The sequence below is a fragment of the Etheostoma spectabile genome, unplaced genomic scaffold, assembly GCF_008692095.1.
Source record: "Etheostoma spectabile isolate EspeVRDwgs_2016 unplaced genomic scaffold, UIUC_Espe_1.0 scaffold00018405, whole genome shotgun sequence".
NCBI classification, from domain to species: Eukaryota; Metazoa; Chordata; class Actinopteri; order Perciformes; family Percidae; genus Etheostoma; species Etheostoma spectabile.
The window spans coordinates 60,029-76,737 of NW_022604244.1; the positions used below are offsets into that span (position 1 = coordinate 60,029).

The 16,709-nt window shown below is 38.2% G+C and overlaps 5 non-coding genes across 5 annotated transcripts; 2 read left to right on the forward strand and 3 right to left on the reverse strand.

Moving 5' to 3' along the window:
- Positions 1-6,092: 6,092 nt before the first annotated feature.
- LOC116680347 (U2 spliceosomal RNA) lies at positions 6,093-6,283 on the reverse strand. The gene has a single exon (XR_004329755.1). It is a non-coding gene; the product is annotated as a U2 spliceosomal RNA (small nuclear RNA).
- Positions 6,284-6,561: 278 nt separating this feature from the next.
- LOC116680348 (U5 spliceosomal RNA) lies at positions 6,562-6,678 on the reverse strand. Its single transcript, XR_004329756.1, has one exon. It is a non-coding gene; the product is annotated as a U5 spliceosomal RNA (small nuclear RNA).
- A 5,661-nt stretch (positions 6,679-12,339) lies between these two features.
- On the reverse strand, positions 12,340-12,411 carry trnaq-cug (transfer RNA glutamine (anticodon CUG)). Its single transcript has one exon. It is a non-coding gene; the product is annotated as a tRNA-Gln (tRNA).
- A 3,059-nt stretch (positions 12,412-15,470) lies between these two features.
- On the forward strand, positions 15,471-15,543 carry trnaa-agc (transfer RNA alanine (anticodon AGC)). Its single transcript has one exon. It is a non-coding gene; the product is annotated as a tRNA-Ala (tRNA).
- A 601-nt stretch (positions 15,544-16,144) lies between these two features.
- On the forward strand, positions 16,145-16,217 carry trnaa-agc (transfer RNA alanine (anticodon AGC)). Its single transcript has one exon. It is a non-coding gene; the product is annotated as a tRNA-Ala (tRNA).
- Positions 16,218-16,709: the final 492 nt, after the last annotated feature.

Here is a 16,709-nt window from a genome sequence, read left to right on the forward strand (position 1 = left end):
ACTTTGCATATTCTTCTTAGTATAGGCAAGACAGTGAGTATTTTGTTTGGGGTGGGCTGGGACTTACATATGATGTATAATCATCCCTTTTACACTTATGAGGACCTCTATATTCTTTTTCATTCTATTCTGAGCTATGCAGGTTAATACAACACAAACAAAGAAAGGCGGACAAATTACCTTGGTCACATGGAATGTTAAAGGTTTGAATAATCCTGTTAAGAGGGGTAAGATATTAGCGCACCTAAAAACACTGTCCAGTGATGTAATTTTCCTTCAGGAAACTCACCTTAATAAGAATGAGCACATTAAACTGAGATGCAGGTGGACAGGGCAAGCTTATCATTCTACTTGTGCAGTGAGAGCTAGAGGCGTGGCAATATTATTCAAAAAAGGTACACCTTTTACCCATAGATCAACCATATCTGACAGGGAAGGCAGATATTTAATATTAGTAGGAGAATTGTACTCTGTTCCTATAACTCTGGTCAATATATATGGCCCCAACATAGACTCTCCACTTTTTTACAAACATGTTTTAGCCCAGATACCTGACATCTCGCAGACCAATCTAATTATTGGAGGGGACCTGAATCTTGTTTTAGATCCATATTTAGACCGCTCGTCAACACGTAGAGCATCGACCTCTAATGCTAGTATCTTCCTTAAGGAATATTTAAATAATTCTAATTTGTTTGATAGCTGGAGGATCTTTAACCCTCAAGGGAGAGCCTACTCATTCCACTCACATGTTCACAATGTGTACACACGAATTGATTACTTAATGATAGATGCAAAATTATTGCCCTATACTAGTGAAGTACAATATCACAATATAGCAATTTCAGACCACGCCCCACTCTCTCTAAATTTACAATTAGATCATGTGAACCAAACTGGAAGAACATGGAAATTAGATCCACAACTATTGAAAGAACCAGAATTCTGTAAGTTTGTCAGAGAGCAAATTACGTTTTTCTTTGAAATGAATGACCTTCCGGGAACGTCTCCTTCAATACTGTGGGAAACTATGAAAGCCTACTTAAGGGGAGGAATTATATCTTTTCGAGCAGCAAAGAGGAAAAAGAATCGTGCAGAATTGGTGGATTTAGAGCAACAAATTAGGCGTCTGGACAAGGATAATGCTACGCAACCTTCCACAGAAACTCACAAAAAAATTCTCTCGCTGAGGTACAAATATAATCAATTGTTGTCAGACCACATCACTAGAGCTTTCATTTTTACTCAACAGAAGTATTTTGAAATTGGGGAAAAACCTAATAAGTTATTGGCTAGGCAATTAAGGAAAATGGAAAGTGACCGCACAATTAACAAAATTAAATCAGAAAATGGAGAAGTCTTAACTTCACACAAAGACATTAATCATAGCTTTAAACAGTTTTACGAATCACTGTACTCTTCCAAGGCTGTGAAAGATGATTTAACTATACAGACGTTTTTAGATAGCTGTGATCTCCAAACTTTAACTCAGGAAGATAAGAGCTCTCTTAATGCAAATCTCTCATGCATAGATATTCAGGTTGCTATCAAATCACTGAAAAGTGGGAGAACAGCTGGTCCTGATGGATATCCTGGGGAATTTTATAAAGAATTTAGCGACCTATTATCACCTTATTTGCTAAAAATGTACACCCAAGCAAACTCAGATAATATCCTACCGCCTACTATGAGAGAAGCCACAATAATATTAATACCAAAAAAGGATAAGGATCCTGAGGAAATAGGTAATTACAGGCCAATTTCACTATTAACCTATGATCAAAAGATTCTAGCCAAAATTCTAGCTAATAGATTGACTTTATTAATGGATAAACTGATTCACCCCGATCAGACGGGTTTTATACCTAACAGACACTCTTTCTTTAATTTGCGACGTCTTTATAATGTGATCTACTCTCAGAAAGAGGAAACTTCTGATTTGGCTGTCCTTTCCCTCGACGCGGAAAAGGCTTTTGACCAAATAGAATGGCCCTACCTTTTTGCAACCCTGAGAAGATATGATCTTGGTGAACACTTTGAAAAATGGTTAAAAATCCTTTATCATAAACCTTGTGCTAGAATTATTACTAATAAGACACTATCTCCTGCATTTCAATTACATAGGGGCACCAGACAGGGCTGCTCGCTCTCGCCCTTACTTTTTGTCTTGGCCCTAGAACCCCTTGCTCAATCAATTCGTGCCAACCCGCTTGTGCAGGGATACATTACTAAAGGGACTATAAATAAAATTTCCTTATATGCGGATGATATCCTACTGTTCATAACCAATCTTCAGTGTACCATACCAACGCTCCTAGACACAATCTCTCAGTTTGGGAGGTTTTCTGGTTATAGGATTAACTGGTCTAAGAGTGAACTGATGCCAATTAAGCTCAAAGACTCTTCGATCTTGGAAAGTACGCCATTTAAAATTGCTAATGATAAGATTACTTACCTTGGAATAGAGATTACGAGGGACTTTAATTCACTTTATGAAGCTAACTTCTCACCCCTTATGGTGAATCTACAAAATAGCATCCAGTTTTGGAAATCTCTTCCCATTTCCCTAGTGGGTAGAGTCAATGCAATAAAAATGGTTTTTCTCCCTCAGATCCTTTACCTGTTTCAAAATATTCCCATCTTTTTACCTAAGAAATTTTTTAAGAAACTTGATTCTATAATTGTTCCATTTCTGTGGGACTATAAAACACACCGAATTAGCAAAGCTCATCTCTGCAAGGCAAAAGTAGAGGGCGGACTGTCCCTCCCAAACTTTTCATTTTACTATTACTCTTGTACGCTGCGCACCATTACAATTTGGTTAGATCGTAATTTTACACAATCCAATTGGATCACAATGGAAAAGGAAGACTGCAGCCCTTATGAAATTAGCGCTCTTATTCTGTCACCCACAAGTACAGATACCTTGGCATACAACAATAACTGCATCATTCACAGTACTATACGTATTTGGAAACAGATAAAATCCCAGTTTGGTATTGAATCCATTTCTACCTTAATACCAATAGCAAAGAATCCTTCATTCGTTCCTTCCACTTTAGATTCAGGTTATACACAATGGAAAGATTTAGGTATCAGGACTATTGGTGACTTGCTGGTGGGTGGTAACTTTGCCTCTTTCTCTCAACTTCAGGCCAAATTTGGTCTCCATAAACACAATCATTTTAGATATCTACAGGTCAGAGCATATGTCAAAAAACACATGCGCACTTTAGAGAATATATTACCTAACGAATTTGACGAACTCTTTAAGCTGGGTGGTGGAGGAAGACATCTGATCTCCCAGATTTATAATGTGTTATTATCCAGCTCCTCGCCGTCCATGCAAGGCCTTAGATCAGGCTGGGAGCAGGAATTAGGAACGGAGATAAGTGATGAACTTTGGAAGGCTGCACTGGAGAATATTCACAAGTGTTCTGCCAATTCTAGACACTGTCTTATTCAATTTAAAATTATTCACAGGCTTCATTACTGTAAGGTGAAGTTGCATAAAATTTTTCCTAACACATCCCCACTGTGTGACAAATGCCATATTGCAGAAGCTACGCTTCTCCATTCTTACTCTTTGTGTACAAAATTAACCCCATTTTGGTCTGGCGTATTTAAAACTTTATCAGATATGCTCCGTATAGAGTTAAGGCTGGACCCACTTCTGATTGTACTCGGAGTTTCTGTTCAGCTTTCTCAATTTAATAAATACCAACGACAATTGTTGTCTTATGCCTTTATCATAGGAAAAAAGCTAGTGTTGATGTTCTGGAAGAAACCAGAGGCTCCATCGGTTAAATTGTGGCTGGATGAACTGGTAAGGCTCTCTCATTTGGAAAGAGTACGGTTCTCATTAGCAAATAACTTAAAGCGATTCAACAGAACTTGGCAACCCCTTCAGCAATATATTAATAACCCTATTTGAAGATGATTTGTTTTGATTATCGATGTGATCTGATGTAAGTCCCAGGAAAGGGGAGGAGGGTGGGCTGGGGGAGGTGATTGGGTCTTGAGAATGTCCTTATTTATGTCACTTTTGTTTTGTTTTAATTTTGTATTGTCTTTATGTTTTATGTTCACATAAAAGAGAAAACAAACATGTATTGTTGAGGTTGTAATTCTCATGTCTGATTTCTCAATAAAACAGTTTAACAAGAAAAACTAGTCCACGCATTGGTTACTTCTAAGCTGGATTACTCCAGTTCTTTATTGTCAGGTTGCTTAAAAGAGTCCATAAAGATTCTTCAGCTGATCCAGAATGCTGCAGCACGTGTTCTGATAGGAACCAGGAAAAGAGATCACATCTCTCCTGGTTTGGCTTCTCTGCATTGGCTTCCTGTAAAATCCAGAATAGAATTTAAAATCCTTCTTCTCACCTACAAAGCTCTTCATGTTCAAGCACCATCTTATCTTAATGAAAAAGAAAGTTGATGTGTGTATGCATTTATCAAAACAAAAGTTGATGTGTATATGCATTTATAAAAACTAAATTGAATGTGTATATGCACTTATTAAAAAGAAAGTTGATGTTTTTTAAGCATTAATCAAAAAGAAATTTGATCTGTATATGCATTTATCAAAACAAAAGTTTATGTGTATATGCATTAATATAAAAGAAAGTTGATGTGTATTTGCATAAATCAAAAATTAAGTTGATGAGTGTATGAATTAATCTAAAAGAAAGCATTATTTAAAAAGAAAGTTGATTTGTTAGGCATTCATTAAAAAGAAAGTTGATGTCATAAGGAATGGTGATGATGACATAATGAATAGTGATGATGACATAATGAATGGTGATGATAAATCAAATAGAAATTGATATGTATATAAATTAATCAAAAAGAAAGTTGATGTGTATACGCATTAGGGGTGATCCGAGTATCCGGCTGAAACGAGTATCCGGTACGGATAAAGCACTTTTGCCGAGTACAAGTATTATCCGAGTAATATGAGTCAATATCCGTGCTCGGATTGAATAAAACTCCTCAACTGGCCGCGCAGCGTTCTGTGATAATCACAGCACCCCCCCCCCGCCTACAAACCCGCTCGGATCAATCACACACACACAGAACATGGAGAAATGCGCTCTCTCTCGCTCTCTCTCTCGCTCTCTCCTGCTCCGTCAGTCAATTCGGTCTGCGGATCTGTTCCGTTAACGTTTAGGGTTTCTTCAGCTTCAGGTTTGTTTTTAACTTCGGTTTGTAGTCCTTACATAGTAACCAGTAGATTTCTGGTGAACGTGGGGTTTGCAGTCCTTACATAGTAACCAGTAGATTTCTGGTGAACGTGGGGTTTGCAGTCCTTACATAGTAACCAGTAGATTTCTGGTGAACGTGGGGTTTGTAGTCCTTACATAGTAACCAGTAGATTTCTGGTGAACGTGGGGTTTGTAGTCCTTACATAGTAACCAGTAGATTTCTGGTGAACGTGGGGTTTGCAGTCCTTACATAGTAACCAGTAGATTTCTGGTGAACGTGGGGTTTGCAGTCCTTACATAGTAACCAGTAGATTTCTGGTGAACGTGGGTTTCAGACATGCTGCTTGTTTTAAATGCGACTCCAGTTGCGTCTCTGCCATCGGAGATTTTTTTTTTTTTACTGTCAGCTGCCCCCCCCCGCCCCCTCTCTCTCTGTGTCTCTCTCTTACTCACACACACACAAACACACACACACACACACACACACACACACACACACACACACACACACACATATACCTGGTGTGGAAATAAAAAAAATAAAAAAGAACCAAAAAAAAAAAAAATCACACTGATCATAAAAAAATAAAAAGTTAAAAAAAGAAAGTTATATTGAATATGAAAACTCTTTTTCATTACATTTTACTTCATAATTGCAACAGCATGTGTTGTATTAATTGTTGCAAAACGTTCTGTATATAGTTTGTTTGTTACCATGACAACACCATTGATCTGAAGCTCGATGCTGTCATGTAAATAGTTTTCAAATCAGCAATAAATATAACAATTTTTGATCAACTCATATCAATTGCTCTTCAGGTCCATTGACAGTTTTGGCAACGGGCAGCTCAACGTGCATCGTTAATTGTTTTTCCACAAGACAGAAGATGGGTGCACCGTTCCCAGCGATGCTGCAATACCGGGTCGATGCGTGGAGTGAATGAAGCAAGCCCCTTTTTCAACTCCCATTGCTAAAAATCCATTTAATATGTTGTCCCCTGATAGAGGACATATCAGATATTAAACTGATAAGAACAGATACTACACTTGATCTTAGCCAAAAGGCCGAGAAGCGATGACCACCACCTCTATGCTGTCAGATGCGACCTCCCCGGACGGTTCTCAGTTGTCACGGTCCAGTAATTTTAAATGGACATAACAGCTGCTGCTTAGCACCCCCGTCCAAGCGCTTCATGGGGAAGCACAAAAAGTTTTAGTTAAAGACGGCAATTGTGGTTTTCCCAATTGGTCAAGCTCCTGCCAACGTGCAATATTCCCATGCTGTCACATTTTGGCTACGTTTAAGAATCTGAGTTTCCTTTTGGAGAGCATATTTGTTTTTCACAAGTACAAAAGGCTTAGCCAAACAGCAAAGCCCACCAAAAATAATTTCAACTCATAGGCGTTCCTCTCCACGGAAGTCTTTAGTAAAAGGCGAAAGACTTGTGCGTTATGAAGAGAAACCAGAGTAAGTACAGCCCACTCTCGAGAGCAGCCGAAAACGCCAGTCTTCCCAGTCCCAACCCTCGCGGTAATTCTCACTTGGTGTGCCGCTTTTCCAAATCCAAGGCCTCACCTATATTTTGTCCTTGCTGTTTTTCTGCCAATCAAAAGTGCAAATCTTGCTACACTTTTGTATGGCTTTATCTTGTCAAGTATTATAACAACGTTTTGATACCAGGAACCCAACGAGGTTTCACAGATCATTCAGTTTTTAGGACAATTTCTGGCGGTAAAATCTGCCAGCCATGTCTCTTCAGGTCCGTTGACAGTTTGGGCAACGGGCAGCTTCACGTGCATCGTTAATTGTTTTTCCAGAAGACAGAAGATGGGTGCACCGTTCCCGGTGACGCTGCAATACCGGGTCGATGCGTGGGGTTTAGATTTGTGCATATACACATCAACTTTCTTTTACATTACTGCATATTCACATCAACTTTCTTTTTGATTCATCATCACCATTCATTATGTCATCATCACAATTCATTATGACATCAACTTTCTTTTATATTACTGCATATACACTAGGGGTGATCCGAGTGTCCGGCTGAAACGAGTATCCGGTACGGATAAAGCACTTTTGCCGAGTACAAGTATTATCCGAGTAATATGAGTCAATATCCGTGCTCGGATTGAATAAAACTCCTCAACTGGCCGCGCAGCGTTCTGTGATAATCACAGCGCCCCCCCCCCCCCGCCTACAAACCCGCTCGGATCAATCACACACACACAGAACATGGAGAAATGCGCTCTCTCTCGCTCTCTCTCTCGCTCTCTCCTGCTCCGTCAGTCAATTCGGTCTGCGGATCTGTTCCGTTAACGTTTAGGGTTTCTTCAGCTTCAGGTTTGTTTTTAACTTTGGTTTGTAGTACTTACATAGTAACCAGTAGATTTCTGGTGAACGTGGGGTTTGTAGTCCTTACATAGTAACCAGTAGATTTCTGGTGAACGTGGGGTTTGCAGTCCTTACATAGTAACCAGTAGATTTCTGGTGAACGTGGGGTTTGTAGTCCTTACATAGTAACCAGTAGATTTCTGGTGAACGTGGGGTTTGTAGTCCTTACATAGTAACCAGTAGATTTCTGGTGAACGTGGGGTTTGCAGTCCTTACATAGTAACCAGTAGATTTCTGGTGAACGTGGGGTTTGTAGTCCTTACATAGTAACCAGTAGATTTCTGGTGAACGTGGGGTTTGTAGTCCTTACATAGTACAGTAACATTTAGATTTAGATTTAACATTTAGATTTAGATTTCATATTTAGATTTAACATTTAGATTTAGATTTAGATTTACTATTTACATTTAGATTTAATATTTAGATTTAACATTTAGATTTAGATTTAACATTTAGATTTAGATTTAACATTTAGATTTAGATTTAGCATATAGATTTAACATTTAACATTTAGGTGTAACATTTAATATTTGGATTTAACTATTTAAAATATTTCCAAGTTGACAAATATTGTTGTAAATGTGCAAGAAAGTGACCCTCAAAATTTCATACCAGTTTTTTAAACATTATTTAAAGCTAAATGTGACAAAATGTTGCTGTTATTTTCAGCACGAGCCGCTTTACAAACGGCGCCCCATAGAAATGATCCCTGAAAATATATTCTTGGCTAGACTGAGGGGAACTGCATCTCATTCACTGCAGACTGATTTTCACTCAGGGTTCAGAGGGACAGAAGCTAATCGTTACGTGCTCCAGATGACTCTGAGGTGAGAAAATCTATTTAGAGCTTTATGAAGACCGATATGTAGATTGAATTAGATTTTCAGTCACTGTTGTCTCAATACTTCAGTGTCAGTCTACTTTTTCTCAACAATAAATGCTCCAGTTCTTTCTTTGCATTAAACACCAGCCAATCACAAGTGTTACATATGAATAATCAATGTGTGAGTAATCAGGAAGCTCACATAAAAGATAGTTGTAAGGTCTACCAAATGTTTAACTTTACAACCCGTAAGCTGTTGGAGCCTTGGTTGCCACCTTGCCTCAAAATGTCAATCACAGATTTTCTAACCCCTGAGAGCAGAGCGGGAGCGTGCTGGGCCCCTAACCCAGAGGGTTTTGGATCAAAACCATTCTCTACTATTTGTTATGCTATCAGCATGAAGTCTATTTCCAGTCTGTTAACAAATCATCTGTTGCTGCAAGTGTCTGATGTGAAATGTCTCCACTTGCAGAAGAGTAAACTTAATGGCATGTCAAGTTTCAATAAATATAAAAATGGAAGCTACAGTGCTCATAACCGCCATGACACCCATAAAAACTGGAGCGTAACACAATAAATATATTACAGTACAAGAAGAAGATTTTCAGATTTTTTCATAGATAGACATAGACTTATGTTTATTAATCCTTTTGGGATGACTCCCACAAGGAAATGAGGTTTGCTGTGATGTGGTTTGCTCTCACTCTTAAAGAATGCCATTCGATGTCAGCAGGATTCGAACCTGCGCGGGGAGACCCCAATGGATTTCTAGTCCATCGCCTTAACCACTCGGCCACAACAACTTGAAAAGCAAATATCTGTTAGCACAAATGTTCATAAACTTTTCAATTGGTTAGTAGGAGTTATCAGACAAGGGCAAAGTGCAAATCGTAGTGCACTGACTGAGTCTGTGGATCCTCGTGGAGGCAGCTTGATTGATTGATATGCTCTCTTATTTGTACCATAACAGAGATCTAATATTTTATCAAATTAGGTTGGACGAGTAACCCTTCTGGCTAATCTTCACAAATAAAGCAAGTAACCACACAATGAAAACTACTGCAATGGCTGGAAATTGATCCCAGGCCAACTGCTTAGAAGACACCTATGCTCACCACTATACCACCATTGCTGGACAGCACAATATTCACTGAAAATCTTGTAACACATCTGGGCATTGAGACTGAAAATGTGCTCTATCACTGAGCTACAGCCCTTGAAGATTTTCAGATTTTTTAAACTTTTTTTGTGTTACACGGAATAAGAGAAGAAACCTGGGTGGAATATGTAATGTTTATGTTGTATATGGCTTCAAAACCTGGTAGTGGCTGGAAATCAAACCATGGGAAAATGCTTGCACTGCTATTGTATAAATCAAAGTTAAAAAGTAACATGACTCAAAGAAATTACTGCGATGGCTGGGAATCCAACACCGGTCATTTGCTTGGAAGGTAGCTATGCTCACCACTATACCACCATCGCTGGACAATGCACTGTTGATTGCAAATCTTGCAACACATCTGGTCATTGAGACAGATTTTTGCATTTTTGCATTTGGTTCCATGGTGTAATGGTTAGCACTCTGGACTCTGAATCCAGCGATTTCAGTTCAAATCTCAGTGGAACCTGTTTTAAAGCCACAGCACAGGTGAAAAAGATCAACCTTTCAACTTTCCACATCTAGTTTAAAGTGAGCTTACAGGTTCAAAATGGAGCTGAACACGGAGGAGGATTCCTCCCTAACGGACGCTCTGCTCTGCTCCGTGCCCCCGCCGTCCGGTAATAGTTAAAGCAGATAAAAACCAAAAGAACACTCAAAAGCTTCAAGATAAAACTTTTTAAGAAGATTCTTCACAATCAAGAGAAGGCCTGTTTCGAGCCAGCCTATGAATTGATTCATGTAATCATTTTCCTGTTATTAATGTTCCATATGGTCTAGCGGTTAGGATTCCTGGTTTTAACCCAGGTGGCCTGGGTTCAACTCCCGGTATGGGAATCGATGTCTAGCCGATGAAGGTCTGCAGCAAGGTCTGTGTCATTGGTCCTGTATTAAATGAGAGCTGTATTAGCCCTATGCCCTGATATGCATTTCCCCGAACCTAACTCATGTAATGATATATGTATCATTGTATTTATATGTATTTGCCCTGTTCCTGGCATATCTATGGATGTATTCATAAAATCACTGTTATTATTCAACGTGTCAGTCCCATATGGTCTAGAAGTCTGGATTCTGCCTAAGTAACCTTTACATGCATTCTTAAGGAGTCCTCTGGAAACTACAATCAGTAGATCTGAGAAAGCGTTCAGTTGGTTTGATTTTACATTCATTTGGCCTAAGTGGTGTCCAAAAGGTCTTGGTTGCTGCTCTTAAAGACTTCTAATAGTAAGGAAAACCCTGGTTTTCACCCAGGCCCTGGTTCAGCTCCCGGTATGGGAATTGGTATTTAGCTGGTGAAAGATCTGCACGATCTCTGACATTGGTCCTGTATTAAATCAGAGCTGTAGTTATGTACGTAAAAAGGCAAAAAAAAGTGGAAGGTTAACTCAAGAAGTGTTTAATAAAGATTAGCACGTACAGCTGTATCTGTATCTGTTAACCATATGAATTATCTGTATCTGTATCTGGCCAAACCCGGAAGTGGACAGGATTTAACCTGGAAGTGGGTTAGGTTGTCATGAAATGGGTGGGGACTCTGAATCCAGTGGTCTGAGTTCAAATCTCAGTGGAACCTGTTTTTAAGCCCCAGCACAGGTGAAAAAGATCAACCTTTCAACTTTCAACATCTAGTGTAAAGTAAGCTTACAGGTGTAATGTCCTTGGTCATTTAGACTGTAAACAGTATGTTGGTGGGGGCATGTTGAGGAGCCACCTGGTTGTTAATGTAATCAGAAGGAGCTCCAAATTTGACAGTATTGACTGGAAGTGATAGGCTTTGACTTATATGGGGGATACACACTTTGCATTCAGTCACCATAAAAATTAGGGATCACTGAAATTTAAACTTGTGTTGCTGCAGTCAGAGTATACAGTGCTCATCCTGAATGGGCCAGTATAGTGCATCAGAATTGCTTGTTGAATGGTCTATTAGCTTTGGAACCCCCCTTTCCCCACAGCTTTCAATTGTCAGATATGGGTGGGGGAGTGGGCACTGTGTCCAACCCTTTCTGTGTAAAAAACAACTAAAGAAGTCTCTTGGATAAGAGACAAAACTTCTGCGGAGGACCTTTTACCAAGTCCAATGTCCCTTGGCCTAGTTGTGCACTTTTGGGGTAATAGCATGGATCAAGAACCAAAACGGACACATCTGGACTCATTGTGGGAATTGTACGGCAATATTCGACACGTTTAGACCATGAAGACAGTTATCAGTTTATTTCCCATCTGGCAGGTTTATTTGTGGACTCAGTTGGACATTTTGAAGATAATTGCACAATGTTGACCCAATTGTCAGTCTATTTCCAATGCCATACCATTGTCAAGCACATTGCCACCCTGGTGACTTTCTTCCATGTCTCCATGAACGCCCATATATTTGGACTGACAGTTGAGAAACCTTCCCTTGTTAACTATGACATGGATGACTGAGAACCTACAATAGAGTGACATGTTTAATTTAGTATATTATAATTTTTTAAACAGGTCCTACTGAACATCTGTTGGATCTGTTAGGATGGCCGAGTGGTCCAAGGACCTGCGTTCAGGTCGCAGTCTCCACTGGAGGCGTGGGTTCAAATCCCACTTCTGACAACCAGTATTTTCATCTGGAACTAATGTCTGACACATGATATCGCGATTAATACATAAAAGTCAGGATAATGGTTCCATACTACACCACGAATCTCTATGGATATTACAACACAAACAAGACATTACAGTTAACTTAAGCTAATGCAGACATACAACTTAAAATCAGGTTCCACTGAGATTTGAACTCAGATCACTGGATTCAGAGTCCAGAGTGCTAACCATTACACCATGGAACCTTTCAAAGTGTTGCAAGGGTTTGCTAGACAGTTTCTTTCATAATCTCCACATGTATGCTAGTAAAGGCACACAACAATCACAATGAAGATGAAAAAAAAAAACAATTATTGGCCAACTTAAGTCATTTAGTTAGCTAATTTTTCAGAGGATGTTAAGAACAGGTTTTGAAGGACTGGCCACAGACAGTGAATACAGCAGTAGATATGTCTACTGTGTACAAACACATGGTAACTTCACATGTGTTGACAATAAAGATGCTCACAAAATGCTGTACTTACCATTGAGTTTTGAGTTTTGCGCACATTCATTTCCGCTTAAATACAAAGAATTGCTAAGTTCTTTATTCCCAATATCATGTCTCAGACATTAGTTCCAGATGAAAACACTAATTGTCAGAAGTGGGATTTGAACCCACGCCTCCAATGGAGACTGGGACACGAAGGCAGCGCCTTGGACTGCCCGGCCATCCTGACTGATCCAACAGCTGATCAGTAGGACCTGTCTCCACTATACGGCCCAGTTTAATCTCCGTAAATTTTACGGAAATCCTGCAAACAGCTATGTTGACTGTTTATTTGTGTGGATTTTAAAATCTATCTGTCAACCCCATCTTGCCCGTACTGGATGGAATGATGTCAATTTGCGCTTTTTATCTGTTATACATAACAACCTGGATGCAACAAAGAACCCTTTTGTCCTGTTTTGTACATGACCCATAGTTTTATAAAACAAAAGATAACTTTCACCGAATCCCTCAGTTAAATCACAGTCAGTAACTTTACATGTGTTGACAACACATGCACTGTGTCCAAACCTTTCTGTGTAAAAAAATATCAAACTCAGACATTAGTTCCAGATGAAAACACTAGTTGTCAGAAGTGGGATTTGAACCCACGCCTCCAGTGGAGACTGCAACCTGAACGCAGCGCCTTGGACCGCTCGGCCATCCTGACTGATCCAACAAATGTTCAGTAGGACCTGTCTCAAAAATTATAATATAGTGAATGAAACATGTCATGATATAGTAGGTTCTCAGTCATCCATGTCATAGTTAACAAGGGAAGGTTTCTCAACTGTCAGCCCAAATATATGGAGACATGGAGACATGGAAGAAAGTCACCAGTGTGGCAATGTGCTTGACATTGGCAATAAATTGCACGGGATGTGAAGGGAATGTGCAATACAGACCAAATCCTATGGTGGGAATCAAGATCCACCAATGTTTCTGTCCACAATGTCCACCTGAATCCAGAAATGTCCCTGCAAGATGGGAAATAGACTGACAATTGGGTCAACATTGTGCAATTATCTTCAAAATGTCCAACTGAGTCCACAAATATACCTGCCGGATGGGAAATAAACTGATAACTGTCTTTGTGGTCTAAACGTGTCGAATATTGCCGTACAATGTCCACATTGAGTCCAGATGTGTCCGTTTTGGTTCCTGATCCATGCTATTACCCCAAAAGTGCACAACTAGGCCGAGGGCAACTGGACTTGGTAAAATGTCCTCCGCAGAGGTTTTGTCTCTCATCCAAGACACTTCTTTAGTGGGTTTTTTTACACATAAAGGGTTGGACACACTGCCCACCTACCCACCCATATCTGAAAATTCAACGCTGTGGGGAAAGGGGGGTTCCAAAGCTAATAGACCATTCAACCAGCAATTCTGATGCAATACACTGGCCCATTCAGGATGAGCACACATTTCAGTGATACCTAATTTTTATGGTGATTACGAGACTGAATGCAAAGTGTGTATCCCCCATGTAACTCAAAGCTTATCACTTCCAGTCAATACTGTCAATTTTTGAGCTCCTTCCTATTACATTAACGACCAGGTGACCAACATACTGTTTACAGTCTAAATGGCCAACCCTCTTAACCCTCTGAACCCGAGAGACTCGCCCACGAGCAAAAACAGCACCTCTGATTCATGGTTTAATCATTTAATAATCATAAAAGCTAGAAACTCACCAAAAGTTGCAGCTAAAAGCTAACGAGTTAGCGGTTATGGAGGTCTCTTTCGGGTCTTTCTAGCCTCTACAGGTGATTTTCTATCCAGCCTGGAACTTCCTGCCTTTTTCGGGGTTGTTGAGCATTAAATCCAAACCACTTTATGTCCATAATTCTTCGCGGTTTTGCTTATTTATGCCACTAGCTCCGGGCTCCGTTTCTGCCCTCTGTTTACGGAAGAAAAGGAAGTAATATGCCCATATATGGGAGACAACGTCACACAAAGAGTATGGAGTCCTAAAGAGGTCAATCTTCCTAGTCACACTATGGTCACACTAGTCTAGTATGCGATATAAGATGCTATAGTGGAATAAAATCGATATCTACCGTTTTATAGAGGAACATGGACCCACTGGTTTGAGATTTGGGATGTATTTGGGCCTTATTTGAAGAATTGTAAATAGTATGTATTCCCTTTTTCTTTAAAAGGGGAATTAGCTCAAATGGTAGAGCGCTTGCTTAGCATGCAAGAGATAGCAGGATCAACACCCGCATTCTCCAGAGGACTTTAGATTCTTCTTGTTTTGCAACAAGAACCATAAATCTGGACTTGTTACGACATACTATACTACAACTTTTTAGGACTATTTCGACATATTATACTATGACTTTTTGTGACTTTTTATGAATTTTTTGACAACTATACTATGAATTTTTATAAATATTTGTACAACAACAGTATGACTTTTTATGTTTTTTTGACATACTTTAGCATACTTTACTTTACGACATACTACACTACGACTTTTTAGGAATATTTATACATACTATACTATGACTTTTTATGACATTTTATGAATATTTTGACATATTATACTATGACTTTCATGATTGTTTTGACATACTATAGTATGACTTTTTATAAATATTTTGACATACTATAGTATGACTTTTTATGAATTTTTCGACATACTATACTATGACTTTTTATGACATTTAATGAATTTTTGTCATACTATACTATGACTTTTATGAATTTTTTGACATACTACACTATGACTTTTATGATTTTTTTCAACATACCATGACTCTTTTCGAAAAGGGGGAATTAGCTCAAATGGTAGAGCGCTTGCTTAGCATGCGAGAGGTAGCGGGATCAATGCCCGCATTCTCCAGAGGACTTTAGATTCTTCTTGTTTTACAACAAGAACTATAAATCTTGACTTGTTACAACATACTACACTACGACTTTTTATGTTTTTGTCGACATACTATCCTATGACTTTTATGACTTTTTTGAGATACTAAACTATGACTTTCATGATTTTTCCGTCATACTATACTATGACTTTTTATGATTTTTTGTTATACTAAACTATGACTTTTTATGACATTTTATGAATTTTTGTCATACTAAACTATGACTTTTATGAATTTTTGACATGTTATACTACAACTTTTTATGAATTTTTGACATACTATACTCTGACTTTTTTTGAATATTAGTCATATTATACTATGACTTTTTTTGAATATTTGTCATATTATACTATGACTTTTATGATTTTTTTGTCATACTAAACTATGACTTTTTATAAATATTTCGACTTACTATAGTATGACTTTTTATGAATTTTTCGACATACTATACTATGACTTTTTAATGACATTTAATGATTTTTTGTCATACTATACTATGACTTTTATGAATTTTTTGACATACTACACTATGACTTTTATGATTTTTTTCAACATAATATGACTCTTTTTGAAAAGGGGGAATTAGCTCAAATGGTAGAGCGCTTGCTTAGCATGCCAGAGGTAGCGGGATCAATGCCCGCATTCTCCAGAGGACTTTAGATTCTTCTTGTTTTACAACAAGAACTATAAATCTGGACTTGTTACGACATACTACACTACGACTTTTTAGGAATATTTCGACATATTATACTATGACTTTTTATGTTTTCGTCCTATGACTTTTATGACTTTTTTGAGATACTATACTATGACTTTCATGATTTTTTTGTCATACTAAACTACGACTTTTTACAAATATTTTGACATAGTATACTATGACTTTTTATGATTTTTTTGTTATACTAAACTGACTTTTAATTACATTTTATGAATTTTTGTCATACCAAACTATGACGTTTATGAATTTTCTACATGTTATACTACAACTTTTTATGAATTTTTTACATACTATACTCTGACTTTTTATTACATTTTATGAATATTTTGTCATACTATACTAGGACTTATATGAATTTTTGACATTTTATACTATGACTTTTTTTGAATATTTGTCATACTATACTATGACTTTTATGAATTT